The 15,889-nt window shown below is 41.2% G+C and overlaps 1 protein-coding gene across 7 annotated transcripts in view; it reads right to left on the bottom strand.

Moving 5' to 3' along the window:
- The window catches only part of sulf1 (sulfatase 1), an 80,532-nt gene that overhangs the window by 30,786 nt on the left and 33,857 nt on the right, over nucleotides 1–15,889 (bottom strand). For 3 of the 7 annotated variants that reach the window (XM_012917873.4, XM_012917869.4, XM_012917875.3), the window contains exon 1: nucleotides 3,282–3,692. The exons of 1 other annotated variant lie outside the window; for it this stretch is intronic. The gene's annotated coding sequence lies outside the window, so the exon portion shown is untranslated. Of the gene's footprint in view, nucleotides 1–3,281; nucleotides 3,694–5,631; nucleotides 5,796–15,889 lie in introns of those variants that run through there. 3 more of the 7 variants (XM_076888129.1, XM_012917870.4, XM_012917874.3) reach the window with 3 other exon arrangements.

Here is a 15,889-nt window from a genome sequence, read left to right on the forward strand (position 1 = left end):
ACCACCTACTGAACATTTTCTTCATAAAACACATCTTTCCTTTTTGACTAGTCATCAAGGCAGAGGCTCGAGACAAAGGGGATGAGAGCCATAGAAAACAGTAAAGTACTGAATGTGTGTCTGGATTGCTGCTCCTTTTACGGTGTCCTAAATACCACATCAAAGGTTGGAGGGATAAGGAATTCCCTCCAATAATGAGATGGATGTAATGTTTGCATGCCCTGACCTCTCTCATTCAAATAGCAAGCTGAACAAACATATGGGGTGCTATCATGAGCTCCCAAATACTGCCTAAAAGATTTCTTTTGAGATAGGTGCCTAAAATAAAAAAAAAATAAAAAAGACTTAATTTAACGTGCACTTTGCAAATGGATCAAAACTCCATAACAATGTTTGATCAGTAAGGTCAACAAAGGAACTGGGAAAGTGGCTGACTCATCTAAAGATAGCCTTTCTGGATCCCACATAAATAAAAGCATGCCAAATGCTCACTGTTCAAATGCTGGTCATTTGCAGTGATAGGACTGTGCAATCTACACAAGCGCTACTATGCAATCAGGCTAGTATGAGGAACACTATCATTAAGTTGAAGAGATAAACAAGTTCTGGAGGAGAGAGGGTGGTTTAGGAAATCTTTTCTTAACATGCTCACACACACACAAGAGAACACACACAAACTACAGTTATACAGCACTGCTCTCTGTACTTTCCAGAGAGGGAAAAAGGGGAAAAACTAAACTAGTGTCATTCCACTGGACTTCAAAGCAAAGATGTCTCAATCCAATTAAACTGATTAAGTGCTACTTGATTCAAAATAATTATTCAATACTAGAACCTGTGTCACCACAATCCCAACTAAACTCTTTTTTAAAATAAATGACAGAATTCAGATATCTGACTCCTGTCACATAGGATCAAGTTCACAAAGCAATGCAGCATGATGAATGAGTCGGAGACGACAACAAAAAGCAGAGGCAAGTCAAAGCTCATCTAACATGGTTCTGATTTGGAGGAAGAAGTAAGGATAGAAAAGCTAAAAATACTGAGCACTCACCTGAAAGCATCTCCCCACACGCACACACACAAATGGAGAAACTTGGATCAGTATGACATTACATGTGCCTCTTTTCTCCAAAGTGACTTCCCACAGGAGCGTTACCTAAAAGTTTAAAACTGTGTTTGCATCCCGTTTAAACAGAATCTTGTTCAGTCTATTAGACTAACACACATATATGCATATTTGAGCCATTTCCACTTCCTGCAGTAATCACTCTTCCATGAATGTGTTGGCCCTGTTCATGATGAGATGGCATGCGTGTCTGGGAAATCTCTGATCCACTGCTGGTATTTAAACAGACGCACGCACTTTTGGTAGCATTCGCTTACACCCAGTCTCTCGGCATGCTTATCAGAAGAACAAATTAGCTCACTGAATACTTTCACACGCATAGAGAGACACACGCACATACATCCGCAAGCAGATCTGAATGATGGCAAAGCGACTACTGGAACAACGTTTGTCTTGGCAAGCGCCTACCCCCCAGAATGTAATTATTTGCAGCAGCTGCTCATGCGCTTGTTTGTACCACAGTTAAGCTAGAAACTGTTTAAAGGATCTATCTTCTTTTCTGCGCTGGCAATAAGGCACGGCGTTTTAAAGCAGTCCAAAGCTGCTTTGCTGTGTTCCGAGTAAGTTAATCAGAATATTGAGTCTAAGCGTTGCTTGCGGATCAGTCTTGTCAGTAGCGAAAGTTTCAAGTTAAAGTTCCCCATCATTCTCCAGCCTCGCATTCAGTAATACACATGGACACTGCCAAAGTGTTGAAATGTAAGTCAGCCAGTCTACTCAAAGAACTAGATTTGAATGGGACCACAGTAAAATTTTGCCATCTAGGTCAAAAGGATAAATTCCCTGGTTTTTGCGGACTTGTAGGTGAACACAGTGATCCAGTACACATTAAAGTCAAACCGTTCACTTGGATGGACTTCAACAATGTACCACACACACAGCAGACAGGGGCAAAATGTACTCCACATTTGGATTTTTTCTTTATTAAGAAGCTTACTCAGTTTCACTCAGTGTCCCTAATAAAATTTAAGACTGCAAAAGCAACGACAGTCGGTCATGTCTCCAGCTGATTGATTCTAACAATCAGCTCATACAAACAACTCTACAGGTCTTAAAGCAGTACTAATCACTACCTGTTGGTGGTTGTGTTAAATACTTCGAGTAACAAGCAGGAAGTGTAGCTACGGCTGGTTTACAAAGGTAAACACAAATTCACACAGCAGCAGCTTTCACCCATACAACCTTCTCTCCTCTCAGCCCAGCTGCTGTTCACACAACTTTTCACAGCTGCACAGTCTCCATTTGCAAATGCCTCATACACACACACACACACACACACATATAATGCCTGCAGCAAGGCATAAATACTATACATCATATTCCCACTTCACTGGCAAGTTTCGCTTCTCACTTGACTTGAGCTAAATAGCTAAAGTGAGGTGCACATTCCCAGCGTCTCTCCCTCTCTGCTGAGCTTTGACAGTTTGTCCGGAAAGAACTCTTCAGCAGCTCATCCATTTAGCGCATACTGACACGATCTGCCAGAGGTGCACTCTGAATGAGATTTATGAAAAAAACTTATCTGGCCTGAAGTGAAGGAACATTAAATGCCACGCTGATTTATGGAAATGTCGAAAAAAAAAGTGTCTTCATTTGCTATTACAGAAAAGGAAAACAATTTAAACTCAGTACTGGATTTCTGTATGATAAAAAAAAAGACACCATTAAAATAAGAACATGATAAAATACAACCTGTAATCTTTTATAGATTGCACCATACTGACAGTTACATACTTTTAAGTGAGAGAGCAGTTTAAAATGTAATGGAGCTACCTTTCACGCTCATATAATCGGTTTCGGAAAATGAAAAATGAACTGATGAACGCTCATGTTTTGGGGGAAAAAATGACATTAATGGAATGTGCTGCCTTCTAATCCCTTGAGACGGAGGAATTTGCGACCGAGGGAATTCCTGTCATTCACAGGGAAAACTATGAGATCCTGCACACACTGAGCTGCTGTACGGGCAGCACAGACAGGCTGCAGGAACAGCGCAGCTCACAAGTCCAGACTTACTGAGTTATACCTGACTCCTGAACTGTAATGTGAATCAGAAATTTACTGCTAAATGAACAACAACATGCACGCTCTGCAAAAGAACTGGAAACCTGACAAAAAAAGAAGTGAAAGAGTAAAAAAAGTTGTACAGTACCTGGAAGGCAGGAGAGAAAAGTGCTGGCTGACTGAGAGGCAAGGATACGATTGCTCTCAGTTTTATCCCCACGCTTCTTGACCAGATCTGCCTTTGCTCATGGAGGGGTTTGTATCTTCGTGCTGGGACTTGGTTTCAAGAGTAGGGGGGACCACACAGCTCCTGGAAGACAACCTCTCTCCTCTAATCCTCTCCCCAATGTGATGACACTCTCTAACCTCGACCATCTGTTGAAACACGTCCCAAAGCAGTCAGCACCACGCTGTGTCAAGAACCCCACTCCCCTGCCCAATCACAGACCGGCTGCTGGGTGGCTCCTCGCTGCCAGGAGGCAGGGACAAGGACACAGCATAGCGCAGAGGGAGACACACACACACGCACAGTCGGTCACACCACTGCCTCCACCCCACACTCACACAGACACTCTACGAGATGAGAGCAAGAAAACCCCCCAGTCATCGTAACCTGAGAGGCAGAGTAGGACGGGGAGAGTGAGTGGAGGAGGAAGGGGAGGGGAGCAAGCAAGAGAGAGCAAGGGAGGGGAGAGAGGGTGAGAGAGAGGGGCACATGCTTAAGAGCTAAAGTAGGGAAGATAGAGAGATACAATTTGTATCTTTCACATTATGTTGCTGGCAATGTCGCTTAAATAACAATCCCTCCGCCCAATTCCTCTCCCTGGATCTATAGCGCATGTGGTCTAAAGAAATAATACTTTTCAAAAAATGCAATAAAATTCTATATTGGCTCCGAGGTGGGAATGCTGTTGGCACTAAACTGTTACATCTGAAAGCGTAGAAGCGCAGGCAGCAGCCCTCACACCTTAGTGTGTTAACTCCTTACGTCCCCCGGCCACATTCCTACCCTTCACCACCTATTGCCTTAAGTTAGGAAAGAGGGCAGAGGGGAATACACTAAAATGACAAAGCTAAGGGAAAGAGTAAGATAAGGAGAAAAGAGATAAGCGACGTCTAGATATTTTTGACTAGATGATGGCCAGCTGTTTAAGCAAACACCTTTGACGATCAGTCTTTCGATGGCAACACAATTACTACTCAGTTTCCTAAACAAATCAATCCAATTCTCAGTTTACTCAAAACACGAGGAGCGTTAGGTGAGAAAGGTTGTCACGTTCATCAGTTGGTTGAACTACTGTCCTACTCATTGATCCATTAAAAAGGGATTATGAGACCCTAATGATATTCAGGGATAAATTCAAAGGCAAGCACTAATGAGGTGATGCCCGTTTGATATGCAACAGCATCATCATGTGTTAATCAGAGTGGGGAAACGGCAAAGAAAGGCTTGTGAGTGATTCATTTACATTACATAAGCACGAGCAGCATACACACAATGACCTCTGTTTGAAGTTGTCAGACAGGTATTAATCAAAAGTTTGAGTGCCACTTTCCAACTTCCCTTGATAATGAGTCATTTGGTGGGGGAGGGTGTGTGTGTGGGGGGGGGGGTTAATACCTAAAAGAAAGTTTCACCTTATTGTGTAACAGTCCCAAATCTGTATCAGCTTTATATTTTAATGTTATTTTACTGCACAAACCCACACAGAGTGACTTTTTTCAGTGGATGCTACTAGTTATCTCCCCTGCAGGTTTGCATTAAGCTAAACAAGCCCTAGACATGTAATGCTCTTCCCAGCACCGACTGATGTTTGAAACACGGGCAGTGGTGAGACAGAGCAAGAGCCTGAGGGGGGAACGAGCTCAAATTAGATTAACTAAATTTACAAAGACTGTCCCCAGCCCCTGCTGCACGGTTACACACATCCCAACCCACACCTACAACCCCAAGCCCCCATTCTCACGGCCGAGAGGTTTCAAAAGGGCCTTCAGGCAGGACAGGGGCGACCAAATCCCTGTGCTCTTTACTGGATTAAAGATGGCTGCCCCACTAGGGGAGAGGGGCTGTTTTTATACAAGCTGAGCACATCTGTAAACATCTTAAAAGGTGTGTTTCTGTGAAGAAAACATCCAGAGTCTTATCCACGGCTATTCAAACTTTCAAAAAGGTAGAAAATGGTCAATGATTTATGCAAACAAGCTAACCATTTTGCATGACCGCCATTAATCTCCATTTTCCATTTTCACTTCCGCTGATGGACACAAGGGCAACAAAAGCGAGGGCAGGGGGAGGTCTATAAAACGGCCTCATCTTATGAATGACTGAATGACCTGCAGGGGGGCAACATGGTCCTCTGGTAACCCCTATTCACTCTCCTTCTCCCTATCCTGACTGCACAAATAATTCACCAAGCACATCAGCGGGGACATCAGGCACATAAATTACCTTTAAGATGAGTTGTTTTCTCTTATTTTATACTTATCTTATTAGGTACCTCTTGTCTCTTGTGCAAGCTTTGCTCTCAAACTGAATCCAAGCCTCTTCTGACCTCAGGCTCACTTCCCCCCTTTTCCTCAGAGCTTTCCAGCCATCAGTTGGGTTTGCAGGTGCAGGCACAGCCCAGTGTGGGGGGGCTCCTCGGTTCACTAGCTCCATTTTCTATGGTTGAATGAGATATATAGGGGTGTCATAGCTGTGATTCTGCCTCTGTGCCAGTATAAAGTGCTACGCTCAAGCTGAGAGGTGGGGGGGATTGGGCAGACATGAGGTCATTTTGTCTTGTTTTATAAAGTATTTTCAAACCATTCTAACCTCCAACTGTACTACAGTAGTGTCATGCAAGATGACATGCACAGCTGGTCAATAAAGTGCAGAAGAATTAAAGAGAGCAGAGGGCAGAGGGGATATAAATACGTGATAGACAAAAGGCAAGAAGGTCTAAGGGAAAAAATAGAAAGTTAAAGTCATTGTGCAGTGAACGTTAAATACATACCCCACACATATGGAAGAATCTCACCTGATACCCACACTAGCAGTGCCATGGAAAAGGTCAAGAACCGGTACCAGACATGAGAGAGACATGGCAAAGCAATCTGAACTAAAACTGATGATGTCAGAAGGGAAATAACTTCTTATACATCATTTGGGGCAAACTTTAAAATTTTTTTTTATCAGATTTGACTGGTAATTTTAAATTCCAGAGGCCATTAAAATTCAAGTTAATTTAGATAATGCTTTAACATGATTGCTCACACAACGCTGGATTTAGACCTTTGCTGTAAACCGACTTAGTAACTTATGAGGTAACTGGAAACCCCTTTTACCCTAAGCGGTAAGCTTCCACGTAGCGTCACGTGCACCTCCTGAAAAGTGCAACTACATGTCAACACAGCCCGCAAATATTGTGATATTATTTCTTCTGCAGTTTAGAATTTATCACTTAGAGAATAACAATTACTGTCTCAATATAAAGATGAATAATAATAGTGTAAATATAAGGACTCACAAATGTCAGCAAATTCCTGGGGGGAGATTGCTGAAGCTACCAAAATGGTCGTGAGGGAATGTACGAATAAGTAAAAAAACCTGAGGGACAAATGTGTTTGCCTCTGGAAAGGAAAAAACTGACCACAAAAAAGAGCCGGGACCCAGGAGGCAAAAAAGCCCCCAAACATGAAACATCGGAACAAGGCCACACAGTATTTAACACGTAAACACATACAAGCACAAATGTAAGCAATGACATCGGCCCCTTACATTAGTCTCCACAAAACTCCCCGGGGAATTCTATACCAGAGGTAAGTGGCCAGCGGGGTTTATTAAGAAGGCTACCGAGCGGCAAGGCTTGCATTTGAAAGTATTTGTTGCTACTGAATTGGTCAGAGGAGCAGATAAACTAACAGTACTCCAGTGTTCATTTGTGCAATATTGTTGGGAGATGGGATGCTGTGTAAAATGAAAAAAGACAAGGACTTGCTTATTTTAGCAAGAAAATACCAAACTACATCATTCACGTAAATAAATCAGCATGGCTAATTATTAAGCTAAATTGACGTGGCTGCACTCAACAACAACATTTGCAGTATTTTCTGTTTCATTATGAGTCAAATAAATGTTACGATTTTTTAAGCAGCACAATTCCAACACCCTGCAAGAATAAGACAACACCTCCTGTTCAAAACGAAAACGATTTGTCTCATTTTTCTTCTGCTCAAATAAAGAAAGTGATTGAAAAAGAGCATCTGAGATGTTCTCACTTAATGCATAAAGTTTAAAATCAGTAAATACTATTTTTGTTTAGATTTTCTACAGCTTCCTAACAATTTCTTATAAAAAAAAAAAAAAAAAGAGTTTCGATGTCACATGTAATAAAAATTCTACAAAGGCTCTGATAATTCTTGTTGGCTATAAAGCCATGGAAGTTAGCACAGGTCAATTTTTAACATCAGTCATACAGTACAGGGAGTGCAGAATTATTAGGCAAGTTGTATTTTTGAGGAATAATTTTATTATTGAACAACAACCATGTTCTCAATGAACCCAAAAAACTCATTAATATCAAAGCTGAATGTTTTTGGAAGCAGTTTTTAGTTTGTTTTTAGTTTTAGCTATTTTAGGGGGATATCTGTGTGTGCAGGTGACTATTACTGTGCATAATTATTAGGCAACTTAACAAAAAACAAATATATACCCATTTCAATTATTTATTTTTACCAGTGAAACCAATATAACATCTCCACATTCACAAATATACATTTCTGACATTCAAAAACAAAACAAAACCAAATCAGCGACCAATATAGCCACCTTTCTTTGCAAGGACACTCAAAAGCCTGCCATCCATGGATTCTGTCAGTGTTTTGATCTGTTCACCATCAACATTGCGTGCAGCAGCAACCACAGCCTCCCAGACACTGTTCAGAGAGGTGTACTGTTTTCCCTCCTTGTAAATCTCACATTTGATGATGGACCACAGGTTCTCAATGGGGTTCAGATCAGGTGAACAAGGAGGCCATGTCATTAGTTTTTCTTCTTTTATACCCTTTCTTGCCAGCCACGCTGTGGAGTACTTGGACGCGTGTGATGGAGCATTGTCCTGCATGAAAATCATGTTTTTCTTGAAGGATGCAGACTTCTTCCTGTACCACTGCTTGAAGAAGGTGTCTTCCAGAAACTGGCAGTAGGACTGGGAGTTGAGCTTGACTCCATCCTCAACCCGAAAAGGCCCCACAAGCTCATCTTTGATGATACCAGCCCAAACCAGTACTCCACCTCCACCTTGCTGGCGTCTGAGTCGGACTGGAGCTCTCTGCCCTTTACCAATCCAGCCACGGGCCCATCCATCTGGCCCATCCATCTGGCCCATCAAGACTCACTCTCATTTCATCAGTCCATAAAACCTTAGAAAAACCAGTCTTGAGATATTTCTTGGCCCAGTCTTGACGTTTCAGCTTGTGTGTCTTGTTCAGTGGTGGTCGTCTTTCAGCCTTTCTCACCTTGGCCATGTCTCTGAGTATTGCACACCTTGTGCTTTTGGGCACTCCAGTGATGTTGCAGCTCTGAAATATGGCCAAACTGGTGGCAAGTGGCATCTTGGCAGCTGCACGCTTGACTTTTCTCAGTTCATGGGCAGTTATTTTGCGCCTTGGTTTTTCCACACGCTTCTTGCGACCCTGTTGACTGTCTTGAATGAAATGCTTGATTGTTCGATGATCACGCTTCAGAAGCTTTGCAATTTTGAGACTGCTGCATCCCTCTGCAAGATATCTCGCTATTTTTGACTTTTCTGAGCCTGTCAAGTCCTTCTTTTGACCCATTTTGCCAAAGGAAAGGACGTTGCCTAATAATTATGCACACCTGATATAGGGTGTTGATGTCATTAGACCACACCCCTTATCATTACAGAGATGCACATCACCTAATATGCTTAATTAGTAGTAGGCTTTCGAGCCTATACAGCTTGGAGTAAGACAACATGCATGAAGAGGATGATGTGGACAAAATACTCATTTGCCTAATAATTCTGCACTCCCTGTATAGAGAAATTTGTTTGGATGCAAACGTTCTATTTCACTGCATGTAGCAGATAAAAAAAAGGCTGTTCCTGCAAACATCAAAGGTGACACCTATTCTTCCAAACCCATTGTAAATTAAGCTAACAAGCAGCGCTGCAGACAACAAGAATCCACACACTGACGCATTATGAACTCATTTACAGGAACCTGACTGAGTGTGATGGTGATGGGACTAAGAGGTCTTTTCATAATAGCACCCATTAACAGGTTTCAATCAAATGCCACATATGCCATCTCCTCTCTGGCAGATGTTTACATGACATAACATGTAATAGGTCACAATCAAACACACTGTTATGTTTGGATAATCTAATCTTCAGGTTAGAACATGACAGATTAGTTCAGAGTAGCTCATTCATTTTCATTCACGGAGACAAGTCGTTTCCAAAAACAACTCTTCTTATACTGTGCGGTCAGGCAATGATCAATTAGATTTCCATACAAATTTCCATCCATTTTCTTAGTATTGGTACTAATAAAAATTTAAAAAATACCTACTAACTACTGCATACGAGTTCTGAATTAACACCTCCCAAAGTATTTCTTTGTAATAAGGGAAATGACTTGGCTCTTACAAGCTACCCTCAATTAATCCCTAAATCATATTCTTATTCTTCTATTTAGTATGTAAAGTATTTTATGTACAGAGTTAAGAAAAACAATAAAATTCACTGACAGTGCAGAGGGAACAGCAGAAATTTCACAGACCACCCACAAAGCTTTTTTTTTTTTTCTGTAAGTAGGATTAGGACCTTTCAAGGGCTTCTGAAAAGCAAGAAAACAGATAGCAAGACAAATCAATACTATCACAGTTCTGATCTGGTAAACCACAGGATGACGGAAATGTATTTGGGATGGCCTTAAGGTTCGGTAAGTGGCTGGGAACCAGTGCTGTAAACCATGAGATACAGAGAAGAGATACTGATCAATCTCCCTGGGTCAAAGTAAGATGAAAGCTAAGACAATGGTTATCATGTACTCACCAGGTTTCACAGGCAAAGCCCAAGGGACTTTTGACAATGAATTAATGTTAACTAACTATTAATGTCAACTAGTTAATTAACTTTTTTTTTCTTTTGTGTTTTTAAGCAAGTGAAAAAAAGTAGCTCAGGCATGTAAAGTTTATAGAATTATAATGATTTCAATTACACAAGTTTAAAACTTCATGCAAAAATGAAATTATTGCATTTTTGCCACATTCTCAGTCCCATATTTTGTCCTGTCCTCTTGGAAATCCATCTAACATAATACATCTTTCATACAGTGCCATTTATTATGAAATAATCCAAGAGCATAACATGCTGTTGCAAAGCTCACCTTTGCAACTTTTTATCATCCTGGTGTAGATCATGCATCAGTCTGACATTGAAACTCACACACCAGCATTTTCATGTTTTGGTACTTTCCACAATGAGACGGTGGCATCCAGGTAGATTTGGAACTATGCAGATTTTTCCCTCTAATAAAACATCCAACTCTCGCTTCTCGTTCATGTTATAAGTTTGGCTTTGGCTCTTAATTCAAAGCTGGCTTTAAAACGTAAGTTATTTCACTAACTTGTATAACTAGGCTATTCAAATTATTAGTAAGTGTCCAAAACTTTAAAACAAGCTCATCTAATTTGCTGATATTAACAGAACGTAACCCAGACGATCACAGTTCACTGAAGAGAGGGCTTGCAGTTTTGCACAAGAACTAGATGTCTGTTCAAAGAGTATTTCTGCTCACTGAGCCCAACCTGAATTTGAACCCTTTTGCTGGAACTGTCAATGGGACATGGATATTTTTGACTCTCAGCAAAGAATGCTTTTGACCATAAAGAGATTAATCAGCGATAAAGGAAAAAATGTATTGGTAAAGCATATTGTTGACCTCTAGAGAGAGTTCCTCTGTAGCCACAAATAAACAGTTTCCACACCACTAAACAATAATGCATTCAACAAATAATCATTTCCCCTCATACCCCTGTGCTCCGCAGACTCCAAACAGTCTCTTGGGTCAGAAAAAAATTTGTTTGTTTACACTGATATTCCCTCTGTGTTAACTTCTAAAAACCGGGACTCATGAAAGACCCAGAGAAAGGAGTAACCGTTGTTATAATGCTCAGCTTCTTCGTGTCATTGAGGCGCTTTTGGAAGTCTCATCCTCACAGAGTGGTGCTCCATTTCCGGAAGCCTGACTTACTAATCCTCTCAGGCGAAAAGGTGAAAGGAAAGACCAAGGAGAAAGGGAGAAAGCGGTACGTGGGAAGGAAGGGCCATGTATGCTACAACATTCAAAATGCCTGGTTGAAAATAATCCCATAAAGCATGCCGCCAGCGGCCTGTTGAGAGGAAGAATTAGGATTTGCGTTAGCCAGATAGGCTGTTCAATTATCCCCTCAGAGGCCTTAACTGGCCCCAGGCCACAATAAGGACAGAATTTTCATTTGTCAGCAGAACGGGGCAAGAACGAGGCAGATCGGGTTAGAGCATACTGTAGTGCAACACAACAGCACTGCGAATGATATGATACGCTGAAACCATCAAACTAACTGCAATGAGCAAGAAAAAATGCCTGATGAAGAAGCAAACTGACAAGCCAGGAAACATCCACTGCAGCACTGCTGTCCACATGGCAAACTTGGTAAACATGCTATCTGAATCAGAATACAAACTATGTTTTCTGGGGGCCACTAAGATTTAAAACAGAAACGAAAAAAACAACAAAAAAAAAAACACAGGGTTGTGGCTGTGGCTTTTAACAGGGTGTTTGTTGGGTTCCTGAGAAAGGGGAAGGCTCTGTGTGATTTGTGATTCGCACGCGGGTGGGAAGAGAAGCCTTTTAATCTGTGCCCCTGGACTCCGCTTCCCCTCACTAGGGGAAAATCAGTAAGATGAACGGCTCAACCACTGGGATGTTTATGACCTGCTGCAGGGCCACAGAGCGTAAGAGATCATTTGTAAGAGAATAGGTACAACAGCGGGTGCCCTCCCCTTTACTAAGCTGCCCTTTCTTTTATACTCCCTGGTCCTCTCCTCATATACCCTGTACCCATTTATTGTTCTACACCACCTTTCTCCTTTTAAGATTAACTTAAACATTTTTATATATCAGTTCAGAGCTCCATCCTTGGTTTATAAAGAATGTATACTTCACAACAAGAGCCAGCTTTCAGAAAAGAAGCCCCAAAGAAGCTAGGTCTCAAACAGGTGCAAATTCCAGTGATGCCTGCGTGCACTTGGACACTATTGTGCCTCTTTAAAACTGGGCCAAGCCACTCACTGAAGGTGATGGCCAGCAGAGATGTCTGACAGCTAGACCTGCTTTCTTGCAGGCAAAAGCATTTATTTTTACTGTGATGGTATGCATAAGTAAGGTAGACAAAGTGCAGCATGAACAATTTAATATTTATTATAACTTCTTATACTTATATTTTAAATTTAACGAAAAAGTAAATTGTGACACGGGCACAGGGTTTTCCATTTTATGCTCATCTTGCAGACTGTGGAGTCTGGAGGGGAAAAAAATGCACCAGACGGCCCTACCAAAGGAGAATTCAGAGGAGTCTGGAACTGTGTGGGTGGGTGAGCACTCATTTGAAGAAAACTCCCAATAATCCAATTAAGCACATAATTTCCTTTAGTACACAGGAACTGAATCGACTGTCAGAAAGCAGCCGAGTCAGAAAAAGTGAAAAGTTAAAAGGCTATGGATAGAGGAACGGGTAAGAAAAGACTTCTCTGTGTACTGTTCAGCTGCTGCACCGAACAAAACGCAAACAAAGCTTTAGAAAAAGAGGCTTTAGATCTCTGCAAACATGGTGGGGCCTCCCGTGCTCCACTTTGTAACTGTCCTGCTTGGCTGACGATCAGCTTCCTTGCCCGGGACTAGTTTTTATCCCTTGACCAAGAGCCAAGTTGTCTTTCACAGTATGTGTGAGTGCGAGTGCACGCGTGCTTGAATATGCATGAGAAGAGTGAAGGGGCTCCTTCACTGCGCAGCGTTCTATAGCTGGCCTCATATTCACATAGAGAGAGAACAATGACAAGATGAAGAATAATAAGAGAACGGAAATCTTCATTTGTCGGACAAAGAAACTTGGACCGCATATCATCGTTAATTCTCTGATTCCCGTTACAGATCTCTGATTATGTGAATATTCTTGCAAAAATAACGTGGAAATGACTGAGTGAATGCACTTCATCAAAGAGAAACAGAAGCTATAAAGGAATTCTGAACATCTTTCTTGCAAGTGATCATCTTCCCTCTTGGGGCAAGGAATCTCACACTAGCCAGAAAAGGAGAAAATGGGCATAGCAGGTCTTTGAGCTACAATTTTAACCTCTTCAAATTGTTTTCTACATATCTGTTGGGTTAGATCATTTAAAACATACACAGATCAAAGTTTGCACAAATCGAAATCTAAAATCTCATCTGAAGTTTACATTTTACTTAAAAAAAAAGAAAAAAGATCTCAAGTAAGTTTTTTAACTTTAAGTCAGCCTTTATTTATATACGACGACTGCAGACTTTGTTTTGACAGTGACAGTTGTCCAGCCTTTGAATAAAGACAGGAAGGAAGGAGCAAATGAAAAATGAGAAAAGTACGAAGGAAGGTAAAAGAAAAGGGAAACCGGCTCAGTCTCTCTAAGACAAGCTTAAACTGTGAAAAGGGGTGCTCGGCTTTCTTTTTCAAGCTTTCATATCCTAAAAAGATCCCCACTTAATTCCCCGTTCTTCATTTCCTGTCCAGATGGCCAAGGTATCTAGAGTGCAAATGTAGCTGAATCACTGAAGACTTTCACGAGTGAGTTGGTGCAGGAATAATGTCGGTTAGAGGCATTTGCCTGGTTTCTTATACATCACTTAAACTATTTTTTCAAAAATAATAATAAAAAAAAATCCTGAACTCAATGAGGGTCCGCTTGAGCTCCCGAAAAACTGGAAAAATAACATCCTCCGTTATATGGTAATAGTGTTAGACATACGGAAACCACACACATTAGAAAGAAAGGGGTTAACATGAAGGCTTTATGGGCCCCTTGCCAAATACTGTACTACACTTGAGCTCATGGTGAAATCAAAACATCTGCTTACAGCATTAAAACAGTCATAAATATTATAGCCTATAGCTTAGAAAAACATGCTTTAGGGATTAAAAAAAATACAAACCTTGCAGCTGTGGAGACGTTTTTAGCACTTGTCTGCACAGGTACGTTTAGAAAATGACAGGATATAAGATGGTTTAAAGCTAGCAATAAAGACAAGTATTCTAATTTAATACTTTGAATCTTTATTTTTTTTAAATGCAAGAAACAACTAACAAAATAACAAGATCTGTGAAAAAATGTTATTGGTCATCGTCATGCTTTTTAGTGTCGCCTAAAACAGATAGCTGTCAGGCCAAGCGGGGCTTAGCGAGAGGACAGCCTTAAACAACCGAGGTGTAGCCCAGGTAAAGTGGGATTGCGGGCTGCTAAAAAGATCAAGCCTTTTAAAGCCTTTTGCAAGCAGACATATTCCAGCCAAATGCTGCAAGCTAATTGACAAATCAGGTTAAATCATTCTGTTTTGGGAAGCTGTCTAAATCCCATTACGGAGAAACAGTAACTCAGCTCAACCACAAATATGCAGAGTCAAAAAGTGTGACAGAAATTGCCTATAAAGTGCGCTCTCTGCACTTTCCACAACACATTGAGTTTGCCATATGAACCCCACGTTCTTGGCATCTTTGCTTATGCCATTACACAATAGTGTTCCATGTCAAACGGCAAGCTGGTCCTCTCAGGTCACCAGCCAAACAGAAATCACAACCTCAAGTTTAATATCCAAGTCAAAGAAAACTAGGCTTCTGGCCCCGCAAAAGTAGAAATCTAGATCAACAGGAAGTCAAATGGCTTTCACTTGAATGTCTTTTCTACCGCCGTTAGGACATCATAAATATATCCCAGAATATAAAACACCTAAAACCGGGCCCTTTTGCACTGCATCTGACTGACAAGACCGCTGTGGTCCAAATTATTCACAGGCACACACAGCAGGCAAATAGAGCACTTGGCTGAGATGTGTGTGTGGTGCCAGTGAGCTGTACACAAGCCAAACTTTTGGAGTCAATTGTCAAGGGCATGCAAGTCTTAGCCATGAAAGCCATCTGGAAAGGGGCAGAAATGCCACTATTTACAGCTATAAATAGAACAAATAAGACCCACAATCAGTGATAATCCCCAAACAATGCAGCGGCTTTGTGGTATTACTTAATGTTCCACATCAAGACTTGGACAATATGTTTTGTTTCACCTAACCGTCACATTGTTGCTTTCAGGCCAACTGACATCGAGTACATTTTATGTAGTCAGAGTGTTGGGTCGGCCACGTGACCTTTGACCTGAGTCGGGAGAGTCCGAGAGGAAGGCCACGACACTTTAGTTATGGATTCTCACTTAATCCCTTCATCTGAAAGAGTCCTCTTCAGCACAAATGAGGTGGAGACACATGCAGCAGCCGGATAAACTGCAGTCGCAATGTAGCTGATGAAGTCAACAAGGGCCCAGTTTATCATTTCATTTAAGTAGTTTCTTAAAATCTATATAAAGAATTTAATTTTGATCAGTGGTTTTAAATTTATACTCAATTGTATTAAAAAAGGGAACCAAATGTAATCTATTCTTCACCTCCATCTGGGTGCTGAAAAGCTAA

The sequence above is a fragment of the Maylandia zebra genome, linkage group LG9 (genome assembly GCF_041146795.1).
Source record: "Maylandia zebra isolate NMK-2024a linkage group LG9, Mzebra_GT3a, whole genome shotgun sequence".
Classification (NCBI taxonomy): Eukaryota; Metazoa; Chordata; class Actinopteri; order Cichliformes; family Cichlidae; genus Maylandia; species Maylandia zebra.